The sequence below is a fragment of the Enhydra lutris genome, unplaced genomic scaffold (genome assembly GCF_002288905.1).
Source record: "Enhydra lutris kenyoni isolate GAN:26980312 unplaced genomic scaffold, ASM228890v2 scaffoldscaffold47, whole genome shotgun sequence".
NCBI lineage: Eukaryota > Metazoa > Chordata > Mammalia > Carnivora > Mustelidae > Enhydra > Enhydra lutris.
Genome location: NW_019154131.1, coordinates 1,895,240 through 1,907,956, shown reverse-complemented (window position 1 = coordinate 1,907,956; position 12,717 = coordinate 1,895,240). Strand labels below are relative to the sequence as shown.

General features: G+C 36.4%; 1 protein-coding gene across 2 annotated transcripts in view; it reads right to left on the bottom strand.

Annotated features, from left to right (window-relative positions):
* LOC111156579 (ubiquitin like with PHD and ring finger domains 2) overlaps window positions 1–12,717 on the bottom strand; it is an 82,421-nt gene that overhangs the window by 45,151 nt on the left and 24,553 nt on the right. The gene's annotated exons all lie outside the window — the stretch shown is intronic.

Genomic DNA, 12,717 nt, shown 5'->3' with positions numbered 1-12,717 from the left:
GTAAGAATGAACTTAGTACATTTCAATAACCTCCATTTTTCCAGGAGAGGCAAAATTCTAGTTCTTACATGTAGCCATGTAGTCTCATAACGATTAAAAAAAAAAAAAAAGGACCCATGTGAAATAATTCTAGCAGAATATTGGTTCTGTGCTTCTAACGGTAAGCTTAACTTAAACTGAAACTTGATCTAAACCTAAAGCTTTACAAGTTTCCTAAAATTTAGGCCTAACTTCTGGCATTAACAAGCCAAAGAGAGCAATGTAACAGTAACAATAGCTACAAAATCAAGACCTGTAACTCTTGGTAGTAGGGGAGCCAAAGAAATAAGTAATGTCTTGTTCCTACTCTTGGAAAGCTCAATCCGCTGGGGTAGGCCAAACTTTTATAATGGTGTTTCTCAAAATATGAGCCCCACACCAGCAGAATCAACACCATCTGGGAACATGTTACAAATGCAAACTCTTCGGCTCCACTTTGGATGAGTCAGATCATCTGGGAATGAGGCCCAGCAATCAATTTTCACAAATCCTGTCAGTAATTAAAAAGCATGCTCCAGTTTGATAAACCTAGTGCATTATAAGAGTAAGTATCATACCCTACTGTGACTGTATTAACAAGGTAGACAAGACCATTAACCCTTAACCGTGAGTCCAAAGTTGGAAGCAGTTCTAGCAGGAAAGCCTTGGTTCTTCTGAAGAAACCAAGTATTATTGCAAACCTAGGACTCTCATAGTATACCTAACTCATTTAGGGCATAAATCCTGGGTGAGATCTTTAGTTAATCATCCAATTTAACAAAGTCTCTTCATATTTTAGTTAACTGAAAAAGAAAAAAATCTCGCGATCAGCAAAGGGCCTCAGTGTAGATCTGGTCCATTTACCTTCTTAGTGCCATAACTCCCTTATACCACAAGCCTTCAAATAAGCGTGTAACCTCTGCTTGGACAGTAAGTGATAACGGGGCAGTTTTAATGCTCAGAAAAACCCTTCTATCTTCATATAGCTCTGACATAGGGAAGAGAAAACACTTGATACTGGATCAAACATAAGCTTTGCAACTCATTTTGTACCTAAGTCCCAAGAGGAAACTTAGACACTGTCCACAAAAGATGTAATACTGGACAGTCTAAATATCCTTGCCACCCTCAATGTTCTCTTTTAAGTAAAAATATTTTAAGTGGATTTCCTTCAACGTATATAAAACTTATATTTTGAGTCCTTTATCATCCTGGTGTCTTCACTGGCTGGATTTAAATTCCCATTTTAGCTTTTTACTACTGGATATCCTTGGGAAAACTCTGTATCCATATTAAACCTTGCCCTATGTAAAATGTAGCTTAATGTTAACTAAGTGTATCACATGTGGTTGTTTCCATAACTAAAATAAGACTTGTAAAGTGCTTAAAACAGCATATAATGAGTTAAGTAAATGTCAGTTAATATTCTGTCATTATCCCACAGAAATAATCCCAAAGAAACTGAGAAGTACAAAATCATGTCTATGGTTCTGCTTTTCTCCCATTTCAATCCCATTTTTTAATGGTCAAACCTAAATTTAGAGGTCTCTAGCCGAACACTTGTGTTTATACACTCATGTTGCTTCACACTGGTTTGGTCACAAAAATAACCAACATCTCTCCCAATCTGTAAAGTGAAGTTAAATTAGATTATTTAAGGACTTCTCTAATTTGGAAGTTTGTGAACTTGTTTCCTTCTTCAATATCCTTAAGACCACAGGATAGGAAACTATTAAAATTCTTTTCTCAGCTGTAATGTCATGATGCCAAAATATAATTTTCACATTATATATGTTTAATACAGTTTAGTATAGTAAGAAAGCATACACAGTTTAATACAGTAAGAAAGCATATTTCAATGGCAAAAAAATTCTCCACTTGTCCAAGCTTGTCAAAGTTTGCCTAAATAGATACTAAGAAAGGAAATATTTTAAACAAATTAGAAATCTTGACCCAAGTTTCAAAATATTATATGAAATCATGTTTACCAGAGATAAAGCAAAATAAATCATCCCATACATCAGAGCAAGGGAATTTGAGCTATATTTGCCCTGGAAATTTGTACAATTTCATAACAGAATTATATGTATATATACTCTACATATATACATTAGTCTATAAAAGGTAACTCATGAAAACGAAGTACACTTTTTCTAATTCCAGCCAAAGAGATGTTAATTAAGTCCATGCTCTGTATAAAAACAGACATGGAAGGGACACATAGAAAACTTTTTTAAAAAAGATTTTATTTCTTTATTTGACAGAAAGAGATCACAAGTAGACAGAGTTGGAGGGAGAGGGAGAAGCAGGCTCCTCAGTGGAGCAGGGAGCCCAGTGTGGGGGCTTGATCCCAGGACTCCAGGATCATTATCTGAGCTGAAAGCAGATGCTCAACCAAGCCACCCAGGTGCCCCTAAAACTACTCTTATTAAAGTCAAGAACATGCCAAGTGCTCAAATATTACTCTATTCCTGCGCATCTTCATCTAGAGACATCCTAACACACACAGAATGGGGACACACAAGCTCCACTATAACTCCTTTTTCTTCAGATTCAGATCTCCAACTACATTTCTCTAATAGATAATTCAGAAGCACCTGAAATTCAAGGCATCCAAGATGGAATTCCCCATCCCATAATCTGATGTTCAGTATTCTCTAGAGGAAACTATTTATACTCCCAGAAACTTAGGAATTATCCCCAATTCCTCTAATAATGCCTTCATTCAGTTAATAAGTCCTCCTTATGCTGTACCTTTAACATCTTTAATATAACAATACCCTCCTTAACGAAGACTTGCATTTCGCTAAGCCTACTGTCAAAGCCTAACATAACTCCCTGTCTTTAGGATCACATCTTAAACACACACCACACTTTTGCTGAAGTTTAAAAACAGGATAAACCAAAACTAATAAATATAGTTATATTGTAACTATAAAAAGAATTAAGAAATAGAAGAAACCATGATGGTCATTGTTTCTCTTCATGTATCTTGTTTTGGAGATCTGCCTATAGAACTATGTAATGTTTTTCACAATTATAAAGCAGAATTTAAAAAATTTAAGAAATTCCTAAAAAGCAAAGGCATGGTGGCTTAACTACATAGGGAGGAACTATTATAAGTGACTTAAAAACACTAGATTAACAATACATCCTAAATAGGGTTACTTCCTAAGAACATAAAGTAAAAAACAAAACCACCAACTTTTCAGTAATCATATTGTTTGCAATATTACTATTGCCTAGCCTAAAAGTATAATGAGTAGGGTAAGTCAAGTCAATGATGTTGTTCTTTGGAACTGTGATTTTTCAAGGTAAGAGAAAAAATAACAAATGGAAGATTAAAGAGATTAAATTTTTAACTCCTTTCTCTCAATTTAATTGGAAATATCAATATAAACCTATGGTATATTAAGTTATTTCCTGGCTGTATCCAATGAGAAGACCTAGAAACATGATTAAACAAGTATTGATGAGCAGCTCAGACTATGTGCTCTAAATGCGATCTCTAAAAAGAACTAGAGTTCCTTGAAGAAACGGCTGAAGCCAGGCCTGGGCAGGACATAGAAGGGCTTGGAATATCCTACTACACCTGAATGCAAAGAAACCCTCAAGAATGGTTATGTCAAGCTCAACTTGAAGGAGCCTCCACAGGCCAGAGATAGGACAATTTGAGTACCAAAAACTTTAAAACAGGTGTTAAAAATCTATTAGTTCAAAATGATACTTGTAAGTAAAAATCTTACTGGCCAACCTTTGGAGGATGCTAAAGAACTTAACACTCAAAAAGTTTAGGAATCAGGGGCGCCTGGGTGGCTCAGTGGGTTAAAGCCTCTGCCTTCGGCTCAGGTCATGATCCCAGGGTCCTGGGATCGAGCCCCGCATTTGGCTCTTTGCTCAGCAGGGAGCCTGCTTCCCATCCTCTGCCTACTTGTGATCTCTGTCAAATAAATAAATAAAATCTTTAAAAAAAAAAAAAGTTTAGGAATCAATGGTTTATCTTTTTAATTTAAAAAAAAAGTTTAGGAATCAATGGTTTATCTTTTTAATCTTTTTTTTAAAAATTTTATTTATTTGACAGAGATCACAATTAGGCAGACAGACAGAGAGGGGGTTAGCAGGCTCCCCACCGACCAGAGAGCCAGATGCGGGGCTCCATCCCAGGACCCTGGGATCATGACCTGAGCCGAAAGCAGAGGCTTTAACCCACTGAGCCACTCAGGCACCCCAACAGTTTATCTTTCTATATATGAAGCTGGTTGTTAAAGTTCTTTATGAAAGAATTATAGCTAATAAATGAAGGAAAGATAGAAGGTGGCGTTCTTTTTGCAACACAACAAAATAGTGGATTTAGGTAAAGATTAATGGCTGCTAAACCATTAAAAGCTAATAGCAAATTTCACAATAAATGGATCAGAACCACAACACTCAATCTTAAGACCCCCCCCTCCCCAAAGGAAAGAAGCAGGTATTATGTGCCTCCCCATACTATATAAGTAAGTAAACACCATCTCTCAACTAGTCTTATCAGGTAAAGAATTTGAATCCAATCAAATCTCTAGATAGAAGTATAAGCTTTCAGGAAACTGAAAAGTTAAAGTACCACTACAGGGATGTAATCAGTAAGGCCCAGACTCTGGGAAAACTGAATGAACTGAACTGAATGAACTGTCACAAATAAATTAGCAAGGAGGAAAAAATAGATTGTCTCAACTTACAGATTTCACCCATCAATTAAATGTAATGGGTAGATCTTGGTTTTGATCCTTACTTGGACAACCTAAATATATTTTTGGAAAAGACAAGACTACTGATTGGTTATTTCATATTTATGAATCATTACAAATTTCATGTGGGATTTGTTGGTTTGTCAGGGTTTCCAAACCATCTTTAGGTTCCGTGATTTACTAGGGAAACTCACAAGACTCTTTTTCATAGGGCAGCATATGGTTGTTTCCATAGCTATGATTTACTACAGTGAAAGGATACAAAGCAAAAAGCAAAGTAAAAAGGCACATAGGGTAAAATCAAAGGAAACCAAGTACAAACTCAGAATCCTCTTCCAGTGGAGTCACATAAAATGTGCTTAAATCCTCCAGCAACAAATTATAACACATGTGAAACATTATCTATTAGGGATGTTCAGTAAAGAATACATGATTTTTATTAGGGGCTGATCACATAAGCACTCCGAGAAGCTGGTGTTCAGCACAAACCAAAACTGTCTGCAGGTTAGGCACAGTGAATTATTGTTTTGTTTTTTATTTTTTTAAAGTCATGGAATGATGAGAATCCTCCTGAAAGCTAAGTTCTCAAACACCAGCCTAAGGTCCACTGCACAAACACCTTTTAAAGAAAATCAGTCTGAGATCTGGTATGTTCTTTTCTTACACACTTCAAAAAGAATGCTTTCAGCTATTTTGCCCGTTGAATGCTCTGAGATGTTAAGATGAAGGTGAACCTATAAAAGATAGGGAGAAAGAGTTAGGTCTAGGTAGCAAAAGACTATGTTAGGTCACTTCGAAGGGAGAATTCAGTAAGAAAAGCATGAGAATGTGTTACAACTCTGATAAAGTCTTGACCAGCCCGATGGTAAGCTATGGTAGAGACCACACTTGCTCACTGGTTGGACGGTGCCGCCGGGAGAGTGTGGTCTTGGCTCAAACACTGTAGCAGGTCTCCAAAGTGGTGCTGCTAGTAGTTTTCAGCTAACTGCATTTATTTCTTGAAGCTGGTCAATTTTTTTTCTTGAAGGGAGGAGCAGTGCACCCACCATAGTACTAAGGCCATTTACTGGTTGAAATGAGGTAGGGTTTGGGACTTGCTAATAATCCAGCAGTGCTTAGGGATGCTAGTTTAGATTTAAAAAGACTGGCCAGGAGTTCATAAGGTTGAAGCTAGGGGATGGGTTCATTATACTGTTCTTTCAACCTCTGAATAAATTTAAAGATTTCTATAATAAGTAATACAGTGCTTTGTGGTTAAGTTAAAATCCAAACAAAAGGCTCATCCTTTTTCAGTTTTCCCATATATGTACAAAATTCAAAAAGTCAACACTCAAGCCTTACAATGAAGACAAGTAGTCTCCTGCCCAGCTCACCATATTCCTACTTTATATTCCCCAGATGCAACCATTTTTAATCCTCAGCTTTTTCTTTACATCTATATTTTTAAATAACATGCTCATACTTTGCTTTTTACTTTAAACTATTATTCTATCCATTCCTCATGCACAGTTCATTTGTCTCCATTCTCCTCTTCCTTGTAATTGGTTAACACATGGCCCTGCTTTAAGTGTTCACATATTTACAATTCTTAGGATATAAGTGCCATTCTACTCCCTCCCCAGACCCTGCCACCCCACCATGTATTAAAGATGAAGCACAGAGGGTTCTTTTGCAGAGGAACAAGAAGCAGACAGGATTCAAACTCTGATTATCTGGGTCTAAACCCATATTTCTGCAAGGATGGATGAACTTTTTCTTGCTCTTAAGTACATTATACAAACTTTGTAAACTCAGTATTTTTTATGATTTTTTAAATTTTTTAAATGTTTTATAATTTTTTAAACAAGTAGAAATCACAGATAAATAAAGAAGTATGCTTTAAGACCTATCCTTTCTTCCACAGTTTGTTTCCGCTGAATGCTTAACTGTTCTGCATCATTATTTTATCTCCATTCTGCCATGGTTGTTAAACTCCTGTACATTGTAACATTTCAGGCACTCAACCAATTTTTTTGGCTTCAAAATATCTTTTAGAGAAGTTGTTGTAGTCTAATCAGGACAGCTTGCTCTGTAAGGCCTAGACTTGTTCCACAGCTTTATGCTGGGATCTCCTTTCATTATTTCCTGTTTCCTTGAATGCCACTGTGTTCTTTCTTGGTTTAAACCCTGAATGGGGTGGGAGTGGTTAAAATGGTCTTTCATATAAATTAACCAATCCTTTTGTTCTCAGTTTTATTTCATATGCCTACCTCCAAGGTACTTGGTAAATCCAAGGCCTGAGCCTTTCAAAGGTTGTTCAATGCCAGTTTAGTTGCTTGTTGTTGGCTTCTCATTCCTAGGTTCCAGTTTTCTCTGACTTGTTAAGTTAGGTACCATTTACCCATTAGCTTCTTACCTTCTAAAAGTTCCTTGCTCTCTTTTCTGTGTCTTTTCTTCTGTCTTTTGTGTGTCTCCTATGTAATTTTTTAATCCTTGGCGGGGTTTATGTATTGATTCTTTTATGGTCTGGAAGGTTTAAGAAGGACTGGAGATAAACAGACATCTTCCTCATCCATGTTTAAATGAAAGCCTTTTAGTTTCACTTACTACATACCATGTACCTACTACATTCCAGCCACAATAATGTACCCTCAGGTAACTGTTATTTCCTACTTCTTTATCCTTGGTACTCTGCTATTCTCCTTCAGGAACATGGAAGTTATTTCCTCTACTTTGTACTCTCGGAGCCCTAGGTACTCTAGAAACTAGGGATACATATTTCTAAAACAGTAAAAAAGCAAGTTTTCATTGAGTAGGTACCATGTTCAAACTTTGATGTATTTGGGATGTACCAGGACTACAAATGTTTGAAGGCATGCAACTTATTAAATAGAAAAGTCGGCTTTTAAATAACTAAGGCTCTTAACTATAATAAACTATGACCACTGTATTTTGAAAAGATCCTCTTGATTTTGCTATGTCTCCTCTTTGTCCTTTAACTAGTTAAGGAGGACCACAGAATCCAATGAAGACCTAATAAAGGCTTTTTAAAGATTGCTTTTCATGTTAAAAACAAAAAACCTGTAGTCAGTTCAACTGTTAATTATGCCAGTATTCAATTTAAGTACAGGGAGTCCCCAACACAGCATTCTCCCTGTCCCATAAGGTCTAATGTATAGTGCAGGACAACCTCTGCAAATTGGTCCAAGCAACTAACTTCTTTCAGCATTTGCACTGAGCAAAACTATGTAGGAGACTATTTGAAATATTTTTGTTTTTTTCGTTTTGTTTTTGAATTATTTTGGAAAGTATTAGAACCTTGAACAACTTCTAAAACCAAGAACTTCCAAAATCAAGATATCCTCAAAGATTGAAATACAGAGAGTTAGGAATCTATCAAGGCCAACTTCACCTACATGGTGCTGAGGGCCAATCCTATAACCTATGCAAGTATGAAACTAGGGTTCTTCCTTCTCTTATACTATGACTTCCTGTTCTCAGAACCTAATGTCAAGGTTATTCTAATATAAGTTATTATAATTAGGTACTTTGCATCCTTTAGAGTTTAGACAAAATCAGATAACCCTTAAATATCCCTAAGCTTATTGCTGAATCACTATATTGTGCACTTGAAGCTAGTAACATTTTAATTATACTGGAATTAAAATTTAAAAAAAAATCCCTAAGCTTAAGTTTTTCAGTAACATTTTCATTGGTCCAAATGTTTGGATAGCTTTTAGAGCTATCTTTTGGAGTACATGCTTTTGATTAATCTTAACTATGTGATATCTCAGCCAAAGCCAACGGTTTTCAGCTGACAAAACAATCATTGAATAAAGCCTAAGGAGTTAAATCTCAGGGAAACTAAGCATTATTCCTCAAAAATAGATTATAAATAATAAACTACATTTCCTTAGGTGGCTTGTAGGCTCATACTAATTTTAGACTCAAAATGTATTAAGCAAAATAGTATTAACAAAAACTTCCTTCAAAATATGGCTTCCTGGAGCTAATATGCTTAAGTAAGAACACCATTCACCTGGAGGCATGTTCTAATTTAGCAAATCTTTAATGTCATACCAAATGCAAAAAGCAGTTATTCTAACAGATAACACTACTAAGTTTCACACCTTAAATGTAAAGCATACTCAGACAATTAATTTATAACTGCTTGTAGTAGGCATGGAAATAAATCTCATTCCTATAACACATTAACAACGGTAGATAACTGCTTTAATAATGTAAACAACATATTTATGTTACAAAATACCTATGCCAAAGATGAAACTATATTTAAGAGTATTTACCAACCTGGCTTTATTAATCAATGAAATGCAGAAAGTTTGATTCTATTATTCCTGGGTATTTTTCAAGATTATTAGGGAAAAAAACAGGTCAAGTAGATATTTACAGATGAGGAAATCAAAGCTGCAGGAGTTCAAACAAAACAAAAAAACTTAACAAACCAAATTCTGATTCTAATGCCTGAACTATAAAATAACTACTACTCTGAATTCTTAACAAATCTCTGGGGGTACTTACTCGAAAAGCAGATTCTTGGGCCTTACCCCAGGCCCAACCCAACGCAGGAGTACCCCCCGTGGGAGTACCAAGGGTTTTGGGGTCTCTCTGGAATCTACATTTTAAACATCTTTCCCCATGAATCTATAGCACTGCTGTCCAACCTTTTCGGAAACATGGTTGTAAAGGGAGGATGTATACATTTGAAAAGGTGAAATCAATCCATAGAGTCATTCTTTTAGGCACTAAGTGATCTTATAACACAATAGAAGAACAATGACAAAGCCACAGTCTTAACTTCTTCCACCTTCCTTTTGATTATGATCTATTCAGAACATGGCATGTCAGAGAAAGCTGGAAGAAATATTTGAAGTCTTTGGTAAATACATTAGTAACATTCAAGTAACAATGGGGCAGACTGATTACGGCATGTGGGTTCTGAAATTAAACCTCTCATTCTTGTTGTCTATACTCAACAATCAACAGAAAACTGACTTGATTAAAAAAAAAATCTGCTACTCTTTCTCTCCCATCAAAACCCAGAAATCATTACATTCTGACATTGCTTAAAATATTTTTCAGACTCCTCGGGACACCTGGGTGGCTAAGTCTGTTAAGCATCTGCCTTCAGCTCAGGCCATGATCCTAGGGTCCTGGGATAGAGTCCTGCATCAGGGTCCTTGCTCAGTGGGGAGCCTGCTTCTCCCTCTGCCTGCCACTCCCCCTGCTTGTGGTCTCTTCCCCCTACTTGAGCTCATACACACACTTACTCTCTCTCTCTGACAATAAAATCTTTAAAAAAAATTTTGGGGACTCCTTCAGAAATAGAACAGTACATCAATACAGTCAAGAAAATTAGTTTTGTTACTTTATAGAAAAAAGAACTTTTATCTAAAAATACCACTTGTTTTATTCAGAACTGGCTCAATGACTTCTATATGCAATAATTAAGGCTACTCAAAGACGTACAACACAGGCTGAGAATAGCTTGAAAAATCTTAAAGAATGCTGAAAGCAATGACAACATTATACTAAGATACTTGCCAGATGAGCTTTTAATAATAGTTTAGCGTAAGTTACACTCTAAGTCTTAAGTGATGCTAGGACATTTCCATTTGACTCAATCCCATGGTAGAGCCTTGACACTGTGTTAAAAGCAGCAGTTTAACCTATTTGATTTAAAAAGTCATATACCACTAATGAGCTATGGATTCTCCCCACAGAAAAAAAGGCACACAGGCACTTATGGACAAAAAGAACTTTCATTCAAGGTATCTGTTCCGCAAAATCATCATAACTGGAAAGACAAAAATTTTTTTAATTATGTAAACAACCCTACATATGTTATATGTTACATATAGATGTTTTATTTTATAACCATGCTTCTTTCAAAATTATAGTATGGTAGAATGGTTCCAAGTATGTGCTTTTGTGAACTGGGGTCTAACGCTTACTAGCTGTCCATCAGGCAAGTTAAAACCTCTCTAAATCTCAGTTATCTCCACTTAACACATAAAAATATCTACACCTCACTGAATTTTTATGAGGATTACAAAAACAGTCCAGGTAAAGTACTTGCTAAAATAACACTGTCAGACACTATATGGTTATTAAATTAAGCTACTATACTTTAAAAAGAATATTTTTAAAAAGATTTTTATTTATTCACTTGAGAGTGCGAGAGAGAAGGAGAAAGAGAGAGAGAGAGAAACTGAGACAGAGGGAGAAAGAGACTCCCTGCTGAGCTGGGAGCCCAATGAGGAGCTTGATCCTAGGACCTAGAGATCATAACCTGAGCCAAAGGCAGACGATTAACCATCTAAGCTACCCAGGTGCCACTTTTAAAATACGTTGGAATAATTTACTAAAAAGTAAAAACAAAAACATTTGTATCTGAGGTAAACTGATTTTTCTATTTTAATAGGAACACTACAGAGCATATGATTACAAAGACTCTTAGCTAACATTTACTCATGTTTAAAGATTTCAACTTCACCTAACTATAGAAAATACTCATTCTTAACATACAATATAGAAATAAGGGGTGCCTTGCTGCTCAGCCGGTGGGACATGTGACTCTTAATCTTGGGACTGTGAGTTCAAGCCCCATGTTGGGTGTAGAAGATTCCTTAAAAATAAAATCGTTAAAAAAAACAAAAAACAAACCTCAAAAACCATTTTCCTTCTTTACATATACACTTCCTTATCCAACCAGGTGTTTTCTAGCTTACTTTTCTATTTACAGAAATGAGCTAAAATTTAGGAATCAAGATCTCTACGTTAGACTGCTAAGTTTAATAAAGCAGTAAAGAAAGCAAATCACTTGGGACGCCTGGGTGGCTCAGTTGGTTAAATGTCAGATTCTTGGTTTTGGCTCAGGTCATGATTTCACAGTTGTGGAATCAAGCCCCAAGTAAGGCTCCGTGCTCAGTGTGGAGTCCCCTTCAGATTCAGATTCTTTCTCCCTCCCCCTCTGCCCTTCCCTGCTTAGAGTTCTCGGGTGTGCTTTCACTCTTTCTTCTCTAATAAAATCGTAAAAAAAAAAAAAAAAAAAAAGTAAAGAAATAAAGAAAAAAATTACCTACAAGAATAGCATTCGTAAATTCACTTGTTTGACCCTGTATGGGATTCAAGACTATAAGACTTCTTTTTTGGGGGGGGAGTGCCTGGGTGGCTCAGTCGGTTAAGCGGCTGCCTTCGGCTCAGGTCATGATCCCAGCGTTCTGGGATCGAATCCCACATCAGGCTTCCTGCTCTGCAGGGAGCCTGCTTCTCCCTCTGCCTCTGCCTGCCTCTCTGCCTGCCTGTACTCTCTCTATCTCTCTGACAAATAAATACAATAAATAAAATCTTTAAAAAAAAAAAAAAAGACTTTTTTAAAAAAAATTAACATATAATGTATTATTAGCCCCAGGGGTACAGGTCTGTGAATCGTCAGGCTTACACACTTCATAGCACTCACCATAGCACAAACCCTCCCCCACGATGCTATAAGACTAACTAAAGGGGATGCCTGGGTGGCTCAGTCGGTTAAGCAATTGCTCAGGTAATGATCCTGGAGTCCCAGGATGGAGTCCCATGTTGGGCTCCCTGCTCAGAGGGGAGTCTGCTTCTCCCTCTGACCTCTCCCCTCTCACGCTCTCTCTCTCTCTCATTCTCTCTCTCTCCCTCTCAAAATAAATAAATAAAATCTTAAAAAAAAAGAAAAAGAAAAAGACTAACTAAAGGTGCACTGTGAACTTTAAATGCAAGAAGGCATCAGGGAAGACTGAGATCTAGTTTAACCCTAGGTCAAATTCAGAAAGTTCTTAGAAGGACCAACTGTATAATTACAGTTTATTAGATTAGAGCCTAATAGAGTTAAATTAGAGCTTAATTTAACAGGAAAACCAGGATTAGTCTCAGAACAAATATTCGACCATTACAGAGTATTTTTCCCCCACTCATGAATTTACCAACACCTCATAATACA